This window comes from Pteropus medius, unplaced genomic scaffold, assembly GCF_902729225.1.
Source record: "Pteropus medius unplaced genomic scaffold, Ma_sr-lr_union100, whole genome shotgun sequence".
Classification (NCBI taxonomy): Eukaryota; Metazoa; Chordata; class Mammalia; order Chiroptera; family Pteropodidae; genus Pteropus; species Pteropus medius.
Window position 1 is genome coordinate 26,529,818 of NW_024354500.1, and position 18,844 is coordinate 26,548,661.

The following is an 18,844-nucleotide window of genomic DNA, read 5'->3' on the forward strand; positions in this document are numbered from 1 at the left end:
ATTCAATTTTTTTAAATCAGTTTAACCTTTATTTTTAGCTACCAAACAACTGATTAATACCATACCTTTCCTCTTGTTTAATTCATAGTGGATATGTAACGTCACTCTTGTTAAGATGGGAATGATTATTTATTTGCATAAATATATTTATATTACTCATTAAAAAGTGCCCAGAAGGCTATAAGAAAACACAATCATAAAGCCTAATTAAACTGAGCTCGAGAGATCAACCATCCCTAAATCCCACCTTCTTTTGGCTTACACATGTATATCCATCTTGAATGCCATCCCTCTTTTAACACTTTCACTCTGCTGATATATTACTAAATGCACCATGCACACATCAAATGTCATTTCACTTTTTAAAGTATCTTACCACTATAAAACTAGACCTACTCTCTTAGATCTTCTCAGTGTTCTAGACCTACCTTTTTTATGGTAGTCCTCCGTTTTGGTTATCTAGATGTCTTTCGAATATCTCTTACAAAACTGTAAACTCTTTGAAGATAGCACTATTGCTACCTTCAAAAACCAGTGAGGACAATCATAGGATTAATATGTCAGTTAGAAGGTGAGTATCAGAGCTCTTTCTGCCTTCCAAATTGTGAATTGAATTGAATTGAATTGAATATTCAGTGAGTTGAGAGAATCCCTTGGAAAAATCTGCCCATTCTTTCAAAATATTGTGTTCACTTTTTTAAGGTATTCTCTCTTTAATATAATTATCTAAACCTAGTATGCCTTCTGTATAAACTTTATTTTTTTCCAAATTTGTTATTACGCTTAGAACATCAATCCTCCAAATCCCTTTCAATGTAATTACACCATCCCTGAAATTCTTAGATGGATATAAGGGTTTTCCTTAAAGCTAAAGCATTAAGTAATATCTTTTTTAATAATAATTCATTCAGAGCTTGGCATAATTTAATAAGAAAACTCTAGTTGAGCCAGACAGAGTCATTCTTTAGCTTCCTGTCCAATGCATGGGATTTCTAAAGAGCTTCTCCTCTACCTAAAATAACTTCATGATACAAAAGAGTAAAGCCTATTGTGATGATGCCTTAGGCTCCTCTCTCATGCGGTGTATTTTTTATGCATTTTTGCTGCCGAGATTGCAATGCAGAAACATTATTTCTGGAGTTTTTTCCGATACATTTAACTACTATCACCATTTATTCTATTACTAATATATTATAGTATATTATATATTAGTATAATATATACTAATATATAGAACTAACTTTCTCTTAATGACTCAAACAAACTTGGGATCGAATGAAGACAACTAGTTTCTTGATATACTGCACACTAGTTTACTTGACAACTTTGAGCTTGATTTCTTATCCATAAAATGGGTTAATCTGAGGATACTTAGCACAAAGTGCATTAAACAGCAGTTTTAAATTATATTGTCAACAAGATAAGTAAATTTTGCAATTAATTTGCCATAAATCTATGCTGAATATTCAATTTTAAAATGTTGGAGCAAACCTAAGTAACATTAGCAACTATGTTGAAAATGCTGCTTTGTCCTTTATAATAGAGGAAAAAAGAACCCCAGGAAGAAAATATCTTTTGGGCTTGAATTTATGTGCAGTTCAGTTTTTCATCTTTATTGAGTTATAATTGACAAATAAAATTGTAGATTTTTAGTGTCAAAGTGATATTTTGATATACATATACATTTTGAAAGGACTCACACCATCGAGTTAACACATCATCATTTCACATATTTATTTTTTTAAATGAGAATACTTAAGTTCCAAATTTCAGCTGTACAATACAGTGTTTTCCATAGTAGCCACACCAGTTTACACTAAAGCCAACAGTGTACAAATGTTCCCTTTTCTTCATATCCTTGCCATCATTTATTATCTTTTGATAACAGACACCCTAACAGGTGCGAGGGGATATCTCATTGTGATTTTGATTTGTCTTTCCCTGATGATTAGTGATGTTGAGCACCTTTTTACTTATCTATTGGTCATTCATATGTCTTTTTTGGCAAAATATCTGTTAGGATCTTTTGCTCACTTTTAAATTGTTTTTGTTGTTGCTGTTCTTGTTGTTATTGTTGAGTTATATGTGTTTTATATAAGCTCCTTCCAGGGAGACATTGGCAATTTGGAGTAGGCTCGTTTAAGAAACCCAGGTGAATTCTCTGGCTTCCTGGATCTCTGGGGAGGACTGCAGTTAGCTCCCACATGTGTGCTAAATCAGAAGCCAAAGTCTCAGGCAGCAGCTTTTAAATTATGCAGATAGGACTTTTTCAGGGAAAGCTGGAAGATGGGTGTTTTTCCGACTGCTTCTTCGCTCTTCATTGAGCCCTGGAGGAACAGCCCTGGTGAGTCTTTGTGAACCCTTTGAGAACTGTTTCTTTGTTCACAATGTTCTTCTGGTCTGATGGCTGCAAGCCCCCATGGCTTTCAGAGCTGGGTGTTTTGGGCATCCTGACTCCAGGCAGGAGCCTTAAAAGTTGGGGCACTAGGTACAGGGTCCCAACATTTCACTCCTTGGGCAGAAGCTGAAAGTAGGGATTCCTCTCCCACCCTGCCATCAATTATATGGCACTATGCTGTTGGTGGGGTTATGGTGAGTGTGTCTTAGCCTTCCCTGCCCATTTTGATGAGGGCAACGTGAGTATTTTCTCATTCGCTGATATATCGGTGTTGCTTAGCTGAGTTTAGTATCTGGATTTCTTTCAGAATAGACTCATTTTGTCCATGGGAGGAAATGAGTTCAGGAGGTTCTACTGTCCCAATATAGGACCAGACAATTAGGTAATTTTTCATGGGATTAATTCTCTCCAAGATAATAAAGGTGATACATGAATATACAAAATAGTCAATAACTGGCACCAGATGTGTCCCAGGGAGTCTTGGTGGGAATTAAGATTATTTCTTTTTATTCAGTAGTTTAAAACTATTATTGGTGCTTATAGGCCATTTCAAAAAATTGTTTATAAATTTATATTGGAGACTATCGTGGGGCCATCCTCAGACACAGTGCCAACATTTTCCTTTCTAGTTGGAGAAAAAAAGAAAATGAGTAATGACTAGGCTGAACCCAGTATTCAAAAAGAAAGAAAAAAGAATCCCAGATTGAGGACATTGAAATTATGCTTGACATTTAGGTCATCCTCACACATTTGGGTAAGAGCAAGGTGAGATAACTCTGAAAGCTTAACTGAAAGATAAGGATACAAATAAAACTGCTTACCAGATTCATGGGATAAAGGGCAGAAGCAGCTCTCGGAGAGGATTAGCTGGACTTTCTATAATAGGCAGGATGTGTATAAGTGTGTCAAGAGGGCTTATGTAAGCATTTATTAATAGTAAAAAGAAGTTAGTAAGAGCAAGTGATGTTTGGTTTACAACAAATTAGATTTATTAAAAAGACAAGAAAAAAAGATATACTACAGCAGTAGAATATCATTACCTATCATTAAGGCCCTAGAGTTTCTGCCTTACAATACACAAAATAGGGGAAATGAAGTTTTAGAGGTCGAACAATTTATTATGTGATAATTATTTGCATTAATGTACACATATTATTAACACACAAAAAAACACATGCTGCTATGTATGGTTTTATGCATAGTTTTTATTTGCTTGAATAGAGAAAGACAAAGTATTTTTCTAGCATGTAAGCATAGGGAAATCTGACTGAATTAGGCCACTGGAAATGGAAATGGGAGGAAGGAAAAAGGAGAGAAGAGAGGAAGCTGGTGGAAATATAGCCATTTACAGTAGGATTAGGTACTGATCATTATCTAATCATTAGTATCACCTACTGTGGCATATAAAAACTATTGACCTCCTAATGAATGCTGAGAGAGCCCTCATATATCTTATTTATATATAATATTTTTAAACTGTTAATTTATCTTGACATCTTTTAACTAACGTTTTTTTTTGCACATGATTTCAAGGGATATTAAATAGGAAAGCCATAATTAATGCCTGAGCAAACTGAACAATAAATGTCTCCCAGCTGCAATGCTTCTACAGGGGACTGAATCAATGTCACTGTTTTCATTGGATTTATCAGTGGTTCAGTGTTTAATGTAGACAAGGTCTACATTTTTCTTCAACTATAATTGGTGTCAGTTATTATGGTTGAATGAACTAGATTTGAGAATGCATTCTACACAATGTGAAAAGCACAAATGCTTACATTGATGATTGATTATACTATGCAGATTAAGTTGAGTGTTTATATTTACCTCATATTTAACTAGTAAGGGGAAATTATTCTTAAACTGACTTGTTCTGAAACATATGGTGCTGTTAGCAGAAATCAAAAGTTCAATTAATAGCAGAGAAACCCAGATAAGAAATCTCAAATTTCTCCCTATTATAGTTCTAGATATGTGAAGAATCTTGTGTTCTTGAGATAAGACTGACCATTATTAGCCACTTAGCTTCTGTCTGAATTTATATTATCTAAGTGCCTTCTAGCTTTGATCAGTGTAGCTATATTAGAATATATATGAATGTGCCAAGATCCCTTTCATTTCTTCAGCCCTGTAACAGAGGGACTCTACTACAATAGCTTTATATATATTCTCTATGCTCGCTCGCGCTCGCTCTCTCTCTCTCTTTCTTTCTGTCTCTCTCTCTTTCTTTCTGTCTCTCTCTCTCTCTTTCTGTCTCTGTCTCTCTCTGTCTCTCCCTGTCTCTCCTCTCACTCACTCTGTAAACCATGCACTTATTTCTAGCCATGAACTTATCCTCTCTTCTCTCTTTTTAAATTCTAATACAATCTTTTTCTAATCTGACCAATAAACTACTTTTTCTTTGATCTTTGATCACATTCTTGTCCAGTTCTCTCACAAATGTAATTTAGACACATTTTTAAAATTATTTTTAATAGGCTTTATTTTTAGAGCAGTTTTAAATTCACTACAAAATTGAGGGGAAGATTTAGATTTTCCATATGCCCCTGCCCTCACACTTGCATAGCCTCCCCCATTATCAACATCCCCCACCAGAGTGGTACATTTGCTACAAATGATGAACTTAAATTGACACCTCATTATTACCCAAAGTCAATAGGTAACATTACTGTTCACTCTTAGTGTTGTACATTCTATGGATTTGGACAAATGTATCCATTATTTGGTATCATACAGAGTATTCCACTACCCTAAAAATCCTATTCATCTCTCTCCCTATTACCTCAACTGCTGACAACCACTGATCCTCTTACTGTATTTATTTACCTTATCCAGAATGTCATGTAGTTGAAATCATACAGTATGTAGCCTTTTTAAGTTGGCTTCTTTCACTTAGTAATATGTATTTTAGTTTCCTCCATGTCTTTTCATGACTTGGTATCTCATTTCTTTTTAGTGATAAATAATATACAATTGTCTGAATGTACCAGTTTATTTATTCATTTACCTACTGAAAGATATGTAGGTTCCTTCCAAGTTTGACAATTATGAGTAAAGCTGCTATAAATATCCATGTACAGGTTTTGTGTGAACAAAGGTTTTCACATCCTTAGGGTTAATATCAAGGAGTATGATTCCTGGATTATATAGTAGCTGTAAATCTAGCTTTGTAAGAAACTGTGAAACCGTCTTCCAAAGTGGCTGTACTATTTTACATTCCCACCAGCAATGAATGAGAGTTCTTACTGCTCCAAATCTTAGCCTGCATTTAGTGTTGTCATTGTTCCAAATTTGGCCATTGCAACAGCTGTGTAGTGCTGTCTCATTGTTGTTTTAATTTGCTTCTCCCTGATGACATTTGATGTAGAGCATCTTTTCATATGTTCATTTGCCACCCGAATATCTTCTTTGGTGAGATGTCTATAAAGATCTTTGCCCAATTTTTTTGTTGGGTTGTTTGTATTCTTATTGTTGAGTTTTAAGAGTTCTCTGTATATTTTGGATAAACATCTTTTACCAGATACATCCTTTGAAAATAATTTATCCCAGTCTGTGACTTGTCTTCTCATTCACTCAACATTGTCTTTCACAGAGCAGAGGTTTTTAATTTTAGTGAATTTCAGCTTATCAATCATGTCTTCCATGGATTATGCCTTCGATGGTGTATCTAAAACGTCATTGCCATACCCAAGGTCATCTAGGTTTTTTTTCCGATATTATCTTTTAGGAATTTTATAGTTTTATAGTTTACATTTAGTTCTGTGAACCATTCTGAGTTCATTTTTGTGAAGAATGTAAAGTGCGTCTAAAGTGATTCGGGTTTTTTTTTATGTGAATGTCATTTTTTCAATAGCACTTATTGTCTTTTCATTGTATTGCCTTAGCTCCTTTGTCAAAGACCAGTTGACTATATTTATGGCAACCTATTTCTGTTCTCTCTGGTGTGTCCATTGATCTACTTATCTATTCTTTCATCAATACCACTCTCAGGATTACTGTAACATTAGAGTAAGACTTGAAATTGGGTAGTGTCAGTTCTCTAACTTTATTCTCCTTCAGTTTTATTTTGGCCATTCTAGATTTCTAACATCTTTGTATAAACTTTAGAATCAGTTTGTCAGTTTCCACAAAATAACTTTCTGGGATTTTTGACTGAAATTGCGTTGAATCTATGGATCTGGTTGGGAAGAACTATGATCTTGACAATATTGAGTCTTCATGAACACGGAATATTTCTGTTTACTAAGTTCTTTGATTTTTTTCATCAGCACTTTATAATTTTTCTCATATAAATCTTGTAAATATTTCTTTTAGATTTATATGTACATATTTTAATTTGAGGGTGTTAATGTAAATAGTATCGCGTTTTTAACCTCAGATTCTACCTTTTATTGATGGTATATAGGAAAGCAATTGACTTTTTTGTCTTAACCTTGTATCCTACAACTTATCTGCAATCACTTATTAGTTTCAAGAGTATTTTTGCTGATGCTTTTGGATTTTCTGTGTAGACAGTCCTGTCATCTATGAACAATTTTATTTCTTCTGACCCATTCTTTTATTTCTTTTTTCTTTCTTATTGCATTAGGAAGGACTTATAGCATGATGCTGAGAAACAGTACTGAAAATTTCATGCTTTTTTTTCTTGACCTTAGTGGGAAAGCTTTGAGTTTCTCATCATTAAAATGATGTTAGCTCTAGGTTTTTTATAAATACAGGTTTGTTGATATTACTGATCTGTCAAAGAACCAGCTTTCGGTTCATTAAGATTTTTCTATTCATTTCCTCTTTTAATTTCATCGATTTCTGCTCTAATTTTTATTATTTCTTCTGCTCACTTTGGATTTAATTTTCTCTTCTTTTTTTAGTTTCCTAAGGTAAAGCTTAGGTGATGGATTTCTAGATCTTTCTTTGTTTCTAATATATTCATTCAATGCTATAAATTTTCCTTTAAGCACTGCTTACGCTTTATCCCACAAATTACAATAAGTTGTATTTTCATTTTTATTTAGTTCAAAGTATTTTTTAATTTCTCTTGAGAACAGTCTTTGATCTATGTGTTATTTAGAAGTGTTATTTAATCTCCAAATATATGGGGATTTTCCAGCTATTTCTGTTATTGATTTCTAGTTTAATTCTATTTGGTTTGAGAGCAGATATTATATTATTTCAATTCTTTTAAGTTTATTAGAGTGTGTTTTGCGGTTCAGAATGTGGTATATCTTGGTGAAATGTTCCATGTGAGGTTGAGAAAAATATGTATTCTGTTATTGTTAGATGACATTATATATGGATATCTATTACATCCAGTTGATTGATGATATTGAATTCAACTATGTTCTTATTTTCTGCCTGCTGTGTCCATCCATTTTTGATAGAGAGATATTAGCATCTTTCTGACCATGATACTGGATTCATCTATTTCTCTTCACAGTTCTATCAGGTTTTGCCTTATATATTTTGACTCTCTGTTCTTAGGTACATGCACATTAGGGATTATTATGTCTTCTTGAAGAATTCACTCCATTATCATTATGCTCATCTTTATCCTTGATAACTTTTCTTGGTCTGAAGTCTGAAATTAATATAGCTTTTCCTGCTTTTTTTTGATTAGCATTAGTATGTTATATTTTTCTCCATCTGTTTACTTTTAATCTACATCTGTTGTTATATTTAAAATGAGTTTTTTTGTAGACAGCATGTAGTTGGATTTTGCTTCTTGATACATTATGATAACCTCTGTCTTTTAATTGGCGTATTCATTATTGATGTCCAAAGTAATTATCGATATAGTTGAATTAATCTATTATATGTGTTACTATTTTCTTTTATGCCATTTATTCTTTTGCATTTCATACTTTTCTGCCTTTTGTGGTTTTAACTGAGCATTTTATAAAACTCCATTTTCTCTCCTATCTTAGCATATCAGTTATACTTTTTCTTTTTTACCTATTTTTAGTGATTGTCCTAGAGTTTACAGTTACAGTTGCAATTATTCCAAGTCCACTTTCAAATAACACTATGCTACATCAGGGGTAGTATGAGTACCTTACAATAACAAAATAATTCTAATTCCTCCCTTCTCTCATTTGTACCACTACTTACATTCATTTCACTTACACGTAAACATACATAAGTGTGTGTGTGTGTGTGTGTGTGTGTATATATATATATATATATATATATATATATATAGCATGTATTATATATATTGCATATATAGTGCATATATATACGTATATGATCAAAAACCTGCTATTATTATTTTCAACAAAATTGTTATCTGTTAGATCAATTAAGAATAGGAAAAAGGTTTTATTTTATTTGAACTTATTTCTTCTCTGATGCTCCTCCTTTATGTAGATCTAAGTTTTCGATCTTTTATAATTTTCCTTCTCTCAAGAATTTATTTTAACATTTCTTATGAGTCAGGTCTACTGGCAAAAATTTTCTTCAATTTTTGTTTGAGATAGTCTTTCTTTTTTCAAGGTTAATTTTACAAAATATAGAATTCTATATTTGTGGAATTTTTCTCTCAACACTTTAAATATTTTACTCCAGTTTCTTCTTGCTTGCATGGATTCTAAGAAGTCAAATTTAATTCTTATCTTTGCTATTCTATAGGTAAGGTGCATTATTTTTCTTCTGATTTCTTTTGAATTTTTTCTTTATCTTTGATTTTCTGTAGTTTGAAAATAATATGCCAAAGTATTGTTTTTTGGCATTTATTCTGCTCAGTGTTCTCTGAAATTCATGGATCTGTGGTTTAGTGTATGATATTAATTTGGCAAAATAGTCATTATTGTTTTAAATATTTCTTCTGTTTCTTTCTTCTCTTTCTGGAATCTGCATTACTCATATGTCATACTCTTTGCAGTTATCCAGCTGTTCTTAGCTATTTTGTTTTGTTTTTCCAGTCTTTATTCTCTTTGCTTTTCAGTTTCAGTGGTTTCCTTATATTGTCAAGCACAGAAATTCTCTCTTCAGCCATGTCCAGTCTCCCAAAAAACCATGAAGATATTCTTCATTTCTGTTACAGTGTTTTGATCTCTAGCATTTCTTTTTTTTTCTTAGCATTTCCATCTTTCTACTTATATTGCCCATTGATTCTTGCATACCTACTTTATCCATTAAATCCTTTAGCATCTTAATTATAGTTGTTTTAAATTCCTAGTTTTATAATTTTAACCTCCTTGCCACATCTGATTCTAGTTCTAATGCTTGCCTTGTCTCTTCAAATTGTCCTTTTTGTCTTTAAGTATGTCTTGTAATTTTTTTCTTGATAATCAGATTTTATGTACTGGATAAAAGGAACTTGTGTAAATAGGTCTTTAGTAATGTGGTGATAAGAACTGGAGAGAGAAGTGTTCTATAGTCCTATGTGTAGGTCTCAGTTTTTTAGTGAGCCTGTCCCTCTAGACTGTGAACTTCACATGTGCTTCTCATTTTTGTTTGTTTGTTTGTTTTTGTCTTTTGACCCACCCCCATCCCTTTGCTGGGACAGAATGGCTGTAGCGGGCTGAAGTTGGATATTTCTCTTCCCTCAGTTCAGTTAAGCCATTATAAAACCACAGCAGATCAGGTTCTTGTTAATTTCTCTTGAGAGCAGACCTTGTGAAGAAGAACATAGTGCTCTGGATTATTTCACAATGCTTCTTTTTTCCTTCCCTTGCCAAAAGCACTAGGAAATTTTTACCTGGTCAAGGTCCTAGAGGTAAAATACACAAACGTATGGAAGCCCCCAATAACTAGGACTCTCCACGGAGTTTTTATCTCTTAGAATTGTCCATGTTGAGCTTCAAGCAAATTGTCAGTTACAGTTTAGGTTTTCCTGTTTGGGTGCTGGTTCCTGCGGAGGTTTGTGCTCATGGGTTTTTGCTCCAATAAGTCATGATTCTGTGTACTTGCCTACTGGTCTCACTAATTTTGGGGTCAGTGCTTTGCTCCAACTCTGATTAATTTAATATGTGTTGTTAATTTTTTCAGTTCGTTTAGCTTTTGCATGTTGTTAGCATGATGTGGCAACTTCTAGCTTATTACATAATAGATTGGAAACTGGAAGTCTCAGGCACACATTAAGAGTAGCAATATGTATATATTTTTCTTCAACATGTTTATTGATCAATCTTTTTGCTACCATATGTTTTAAAGGGAAAAATCTGTTCTAAATTCCTATATTAGCCCATCTAATTATCCTTTTATTTTGATATTGAGATATAATTTACACATATAAAATACTTAGATCTTACATGTTCTGTTTTGAAGAGTTGTGATAATTTTATTCACCCATGTAACCAATACCCATAAACAAGAGAGAAAATGTTTTCATTCTTCATAAAGTTCCCTCATATCCCCTGCTAGGCAATTTTCCCAATGCTATAAACAACAATATTTATAAATATTTATAGAGAGCTATATATAATATTTATTAAAAGAGATTTATTTTATCTCTTGGAAATTATCTAAATATAATCATTCAATATGTATGTTTAGGAGTCTGGCTTTTATTAACAAAATGCTTGTGAGATTAATCATGTTACTTCATGTTTTCATAATTAACCTATTTTACTGCTGAGTAGTATTTAATTGTATGCATGCACCACAGTTTATTAATTCACTTATTAATGGACATTTGGTTTGTTTCTCGTTTGGAGTTATTATGGATAAGGCAACTATGAATCTTTCTCTATAGGCCTTTTTGTGGACATATGTTTTTATTTATTTTGAGTAAATATCTACAAGCAGAATTGTTATGTCTTAATTTTAAAGCAAAATCAAAGAGTTATCCAAAATGTCTCAACATTTATTCTTTTCCTGCCATCAATTATGAGAAGTCCAGCGGTTCCATATTCTTGCAAGAATTTGATACTGTCGGTATTTTAGATTCGACCCATTCTATAGGGTCTCTCCCCGCCCGCGCTCGCTCGCTCGCTCTCTCGCTCGCTCTCTTTCTCTTTCTCTCCTGTGTCTTTTTTGCAACCATCCTCTTAGCAACTAATTTCTGTCCATTCTACTTCTAAAATTTTTTAACCATTCTATATTTATTCCAAGCATGCCTTTGCTAAGTTAAATTTCTTGAAGGCAATAATATTATTATTTCTTTGGTAGTGTCATTCTTTAACTTCCACACAATATCTAGCACAATGTTAAATATCATTAGTGGCTAAATGTACATTAAGAACATAAATCATAAAATATTTTAGATAAATGGACATTATCTTGGCCAATCATTTGCTTTACAGCTACTGCCAACTATTCAGATTGTACATGTACAATGATGTGCTCAAATTACACAATGGCTGGGTTCAAATGAGAAAGCAGAACATTGTACACTATAGCAAGCTGCTTCTCTTTAAAGATTAGCAGGTAATTTGTTTTTAACTCTGATGCTTTTAAGAATTAAAAAGGTAAGGGCATGCAGATTAGAGAGTCCCTGAATAAAAACATGTCCTCAGGAATGCTTGCTACCCTGTTATATCTACTGTGATTTCCTAATCTGGTGTTCATGACAATTTTTTATCCTGGAAGATAATCTCAAATTTAGGTTCCCTACCCCACAGTGAACAACCTCAAAATTTTGTTTAGGGTGTCATAAGGAAAATAAGGGATTGCTCTGGTTTCTCAGAAGCTATAACATTTCAGTTAATATCAAAGCGCTATATTTTAAGAGGTTTTTTGTTTGTTTGTTTTACCATATATATGTATTGTACATGTTATCATAAAAAAAAAAAATACAAAGGAAAAAATACAACTCACTCCTTGGAGACTGTGGCAACCACCAGATAAACTTGTGGTGTGAGGCACGTGTTGTAAAATAAAGGCCTTTACAAGTTTTATAAGAACTCAAAAAATCTGAAATCAGATGTGGACCAACTCTATAAGGATTTTCAACTCTTAAAACATCAAATTAGCATATATTGCATATTGCAAATTAGCATATATTGCAAATTAGCATATATTGCATTCACAACTTTTCTGATGGTTATTCTTATTTTTTTACATATGATAAATAATACATAAATTATAAACAAAAGAAATCTTTAAATACTTACATTTAAAAATTCAGCATCAGAGAATTTTCTTATATTTCTTTTCTTTTAAATATAATTATTATGAAGAATTCAGAGCATGACAGATACTATGACAATGATTATCAAAAGCCTGGAATATGGGTAAAAAATTATTTGCTATAGTAATTTTTCCTTTGAAAATCTATTAACTATTGTCTTGTTTATCTGTCTGATAAATCTTGGAAAATATACTTTTGTAAAGATATTTTTCATAATTAGTGTATAAAGACATGACTTGAAATTTTGTAAAATATCTCATAGCATCTAGGTTCAGATGTGTAACTTTTTTCATAACTTATGGACTAGGATTTGGCTATCCTTAAACACCACTAATAGTTTCATTGCTTCACGTGTTGAAGCCTCTGATGCAGTCACACAGAAGCTTGCTGTGTTGTCATTGATTCTTACAAGTGTCAGCCCCCTCCAAACAAAGGAAAGCAATTACAAACACGTGTGTTGATAATATATTTCTATATTTGGAGTCCTTGAAATTTTAAGTTTTTTCTAGGAGATCCTGGAAGGCAGAAATATACTTGACATTTCATTGTGCTAAACATTCTGTGGCAAAGTTAGCATTTTTACCCATTATATAAAATATTTCTGCATTCTGTCAAATGACCTATAAAAAGTATATGGGAAGATATTGCTTGGTTTCCACTTAATCGCCTGCTGTGTCATTACACTCCTTGGGACCTACAGTACTATCCTGAAGTCATAAAGGCGAGATTTGTTTTGTGGGTGGGAACCAAAGGCCAAATGCTCATAATATCCTTTATGCATAATTGCAGGATAATAAAAACCCTCGAGGTGATTTTTTTTTGCTGATGTTGAAGATCAGAATTTTGGGAAAACAAAATAAATATTGAGAAAGAAGCCAGTAAATTTATTTCATTGCCAGTGGCTTGACAGTTACGGTTATAACAGGATGTAGGTGTGTTTATAGCATTGTCATTGCATATCTCAGATTCATTTGTGATTCTTACTATGTTTTTTTACACTATCTAATAGCAAAATTAACATTAAAGATTTTAATATTTAGTTATTATCTATACCATGATATCCCAGATGAATCATGCATAATTTTGCCCTTTTAACCACTTGTCTGTCCCCACTGTGTATTAGTGGAAAAATAGACACTATAAATCTTTTTTACAAATTTTTATAATAATAAAAGGAATTATTTTAAATTCTACAAATGATTGTTATGCTATTCTATATTAAATAATTACATTATTAAAATTACTATTTGTTGAATTCATCACAAAACTGCATTTGGTCGGAAGTATACTTTAGTATTGAGGTTTCAGGGACCTAAGATAGACTGGGTTTATTTCTGGGATTTGGTGACTAATAATAATATGGATTTTTACCAATCTATAGGTGGGAAATAGTTACACTTAACTTGTAAGAAGTATTTCTCTAGATATCTGAAAAAAAAAAACTTTGGTTAAAATTTTCAATTTCAAAAATATGTATACTAGAAACAAACTTAGAATAAAAGCCATTCAGAGAATTCATAGGTGCATTTTTAAAAAATGTTTTGTTGATGTTAAACATATATAAAGTGTACAAATGTGAACTGTTCAATGCAATTTTATATGTATATACATATATGGCATTTTAGGTACACCTAATAAAATACTAAATTTTTATTCTTCATTATATAACAAAAAATTCTAGCTCTTTAGTAAGCAGGAGAAATGGGTTTAGCTAAGCAAATCTATTGCTTTGGGATATGGCCTGAGGCCAGGTATGGTGGTCAGTTTTATGCATCAACCCTAGGTTACAGTACTGTTATTCACTCAAACGTTAATCTCCATGTTTTTCTAAAGGTATTTTGTACATTTACTCAGTATCTAAATCAATATTTAAATAAAAGAGATCACTCTTAATAATCTGGGTGAGCCTTGTCCCATCAGTTGCTAGGCCTTCAGAGAAGCACTGAGGTTTCCCTAGGAAGAAATTTGGAGCAGGGGGTACACCACCAGGGAATGAAATCAAGAATTTTGTGGGGGATATGTTTTTATCAAATTATAAAAGGTGATGCCTGGGCTCCACAGTGACTTTAGTTTCAGATATCTTTGATGCAGAAGGGGTCTTCTTTGATCCTGAGTTTTCCTTATTTCCTCCATTTTTCTGGTTACTCTCTTTCAGTGCAGATTCCACAGCATGTCCATTCACCTTTACCCTTAAATGGTGGGTTCGAAGAGAATGAATCTTATGTCATCTTCTCCTCTCACTTTGTGCTCTCCTCCTAGGTAACTTATCCAGAATTATGGGTGCAATTGTAACCGCATGCTGATGATTCCCAAGTTAGCTCATCAGTGCAAGTCCCTCTTTTGAGATATGAATATACGTAAATAAATCTCTACCCGACATCTTGGCTTTAATGTCTCCAAGTCTGAGAATCAACATGCTCAAAATCTCTCTTTCCACCAAGCAAAGCTTCAGGTCCTTCATTATTCTGGAGCCTTTGGAAATCAGAGCAAATGCATATGTGCCAATGAAAGGTGTTGAGGAATAAAATTTAGTCAGGATAGTAGAAATAATCATACTTAGCACCCTTTCCTCAGCATATCTGGGTTTTAAGACTAATCCTTTTACTCTAAAAACCAGCTTCCTCAGCTTCGTAGTAAATATTGTAATATTTTTATTTTGAGTTTTTTAACATGCTCTTAAAATTATACATAATTTAATTTTGTGTATAGTTATGCACAATACAGGAGGTAACAGATCTGAATAATGAACCCTTTCAAGCCTTATTTTACTTAATGTTCATAACAGTTTTTGAAATAGGTAATATTACCCCAATTTTACAGACAGGCAATTCAGGGACAAGGAGATAAACTATTTTCTCTAAGATCATACAAAGTAGAAGTAGAGTTAAGATTTAAATATACATGTACCTGACTTAAAAGTCCATTAACTTTCAACTTCATGAATCCAGGAATTGACATTTCCTTTCCTGACCTATTGTTTAAAGCTTGTTTATTCACAAATGACTTATCTAATAGCAGTTTTCAAAAATTAAATATAGTGTTCACATTTTACATTCCTAGAAATTATAACTTTATGTATCTTCTCATGTAACATAAAACAGTATTGAGATGTAGATTTATTTTAGCAAAAATGTTGTATTCTAATATAGCAACTCTCTTAGGTTGTCTTTTTAACTCAGAATAATATGTGTGTCCACACAGTCAAGTGTGTGTGTTCAAAATGTTACAGTTTCTTTGTTTGACTATTCTTTGTTATTCTCTCTTAGGTTCCACAACCAATTTATACTTTTACCCATACTATATTAGCTCATGTGAAAATATTATTAACTCGCTATTAACTTATTCTTCCAGATCATGACTCAATAAAATATCCTGTGGAGTAGAAATGAGAACAATACATTTTATTTTTTCTTACATACAATTGAAACTTATTCAATAAGATTTTCTAATAAAAAGAAGACCTTTCCCTCTCACAGTTTGAATATTACAAACACCTCAATTTTTATTATAAAATAAAAATTGTCATTATCTCTCTCAATATAGTGCCATTTGCAATGAGCAAGATTTAAATACTTTTGATCTTGAAAATAAGAGAGGGTTTTTTCTCAAAGTTTATATTGTTTAGGTGTTTTCAGATATCTATTTAAATCTTCTTTATAGAATTAGATAGTTTATTACCAACAACTTTATAGACTCTACTTTCAGTTGCCAATTGTCCTCAGCCTCTTCTCTCAATCCTGGAAAGCTTTAAGTAGCAGCCGCTTCCACAACTGTGAGCCAGCCAAATGGCCCCCACCCCAAACCATATTACCTAGTACCTGCTGTCAATTCCATTTTTTTGTTTAGTGTCTTCACTCCCATATTATATCTGATTCTTCAAAAAGCGTTTTTAATAAGAAAAGTAAATAGACCAGTAAGATAGATAAGTAAATAGACCAATATAAATCAGAAATGCCAAACAGATCCTAGGAATATACATAAAAAGAGGAAAACATAGTCTGTAGTCAAAGTGTTTATGTCTGTTAAAAGTAGTATAAAAAAAGTAGTAGAAACTTTATTTCTACTACTTTTTTTATGTTACAATGGCTAAAAGAGAAAGTAATTGTTCTATTTTTCATTTTTTTGGCTGCTAAAATTTCAACCAGAAAGAGTATAATATAGTAGAATTATACTTATTCATTAGTTGAATTTAGATTATGGCCACAAAATCAGAACACGAAAAAATATTTTTACATTGTTTTCTACATATATGATATAAAAATGGCCAGTATTAGAAAGCTTACACAAATTTTCTCAACTAAAGTTGTTATCTATACCTATGCTTTATATGTACTTCCCTCACTCTGTTAACTCTATTATTGAAAAATATATTTTTTATTCACTATGTTTTAAAGTCTCTGATTAAAAGAAGTAAAATTTCTACATAGATTCCATTTGCTCTTAAAAAGCTATCTAGATGTTACATATTTTAATGTCTTTCTTCCTAATTTATAAGTATATACCGTCAATCACAATACTTTTCTACATGTGCTCTATTCAAACATTGTTAAAATGCCCCTTTAAAAAATAAAATATTCAAGATGGCACATCATTCGCCCCTGTTAAAAATAATTTTCTACATACCATATAAACAGTAAAAAAAGTGTTGAAAGTAAATATATTATATAATTCTTAGAATATTCCACATGTAGGTGGAGGTCTTCTGGTCTCTTCTCTTAACTTCAGAAATAATTGATTTAGCTTGAATTATTCAGATTCTATATCTCTTTGTCATGGATAATTTGGAAGATTTTACCATTTTAATAATTGAGTGTCTGTCAATTTAATTAGTCATGTGGGACTCTAGATCAACCATTCAGGCCATACTCCAATTGAACATAAAATCCTTTGGTGTGTATTCAATTCTTAAAGCTCTCTAGGTTCTGTCTCCGCTCTGTGTTTTATAGCCTAAATAACAGCAACGTTGCTTACTTTCTTCAGGGAAGAGGTGGTTTAATGGCTGTAAAATGCTGCCTTGTTTTTAAATGCATAATTATAGGTTTTGCATTTGCCTGAATATTTCAATAATTTAAAAGATGTTTTTCTAGTAATCAAAATGAAATAATTTTTCCTGATAATTACCTCAGTCACTTTTAAAGAGTAAGTGATGAACATATTCATGCTGTGAGACATAAAAAGGTGATTAAATAGAATTTAGCATCAAATATATTTTTCTCTCTGCCATGTATTGAAATCACTATTTAAATTTAGTACTTCTGAGATATTGGTATTTTCTTAATGGAATATAATTAACAGAATCTTTTTCTTTTCAGGAAAAACAAATTTCATTCAATTTTTTAATTTTTATTATACATGATTATACTGCGAGAAAGCACCAAGCAGGCATGTGCAGAGGTATGAGGTCAAGGGAATGGATTCACTTCAAAGACTACCTTCAGGGTAGCTTTGTAGACTGGACACTATCTCAATCTTAATTTGAGGATAGTTCAAGATAAAGAAAATTTAGTATTATGAGCAGAGCATAATACTAGGGGATTCTAATAATAATTAATATATAGAAATTCATTAAGTAGAACTAGATCCTAGTCTTAGCCTTCAACTTTGGGTTAGGCCCAGGTATAGGTTCTATTCCCTGAAAGATGATAAAACTAAAGCTTGAAAAAAAGATTCTCAACCCACAGTTCCATATTTGGATATATCTAGGGAAGAATTGAGAAGAATATAGAAAAGGAAGTAGGAAAGTATCTAGTCCTTTGGTTTTTTTTAGATTAAGCTAATAAGAGGGTATGTATTTGGAGATAGGACTGGATAAAGGAAGGTTTAGGGGATTGGTGATGGTGGGTAAATATGACTATGACACAAAAATCTTAAGATGTGTTTCTTGAGCAGTTGGGGCCAGGGTCTTGTTGGCAGTAAAAATACATAGGATATCACTCAGGAGCACAGTAATCATGACTAAATAACCAGACCTTAGACACATAGATTTAATTCTGAGTTTGATTTGGAAATAGAGAAGGTTAGGCATCACTGGATATCATCACAGGAATGTGGAAAAGAAAATATTAGGAGATCCAGGCAAGGAATGAAAGCATCTTCTCCACATTGCTATATCAATATCTAATAATGACCAGGCCTTCTCTACCTCACAAACAAATGAAGAATTAAATAGCCTTTCAATATTTTTTCATATAATGAAGTTTCTCAACTATCTCCTTTTTCTGGGGATAATTCTAGTTCACCTATTGATATGCTTAATACATAAGTGGATTATTATCTATTCTTTTGTATCAGCCTTCCTATGCTCAATATTATGTTTGTGAGTCTTTCATGTTATTATAAATGTAGTTTGTTCATTTTTATTATTGTTATTTCATTAC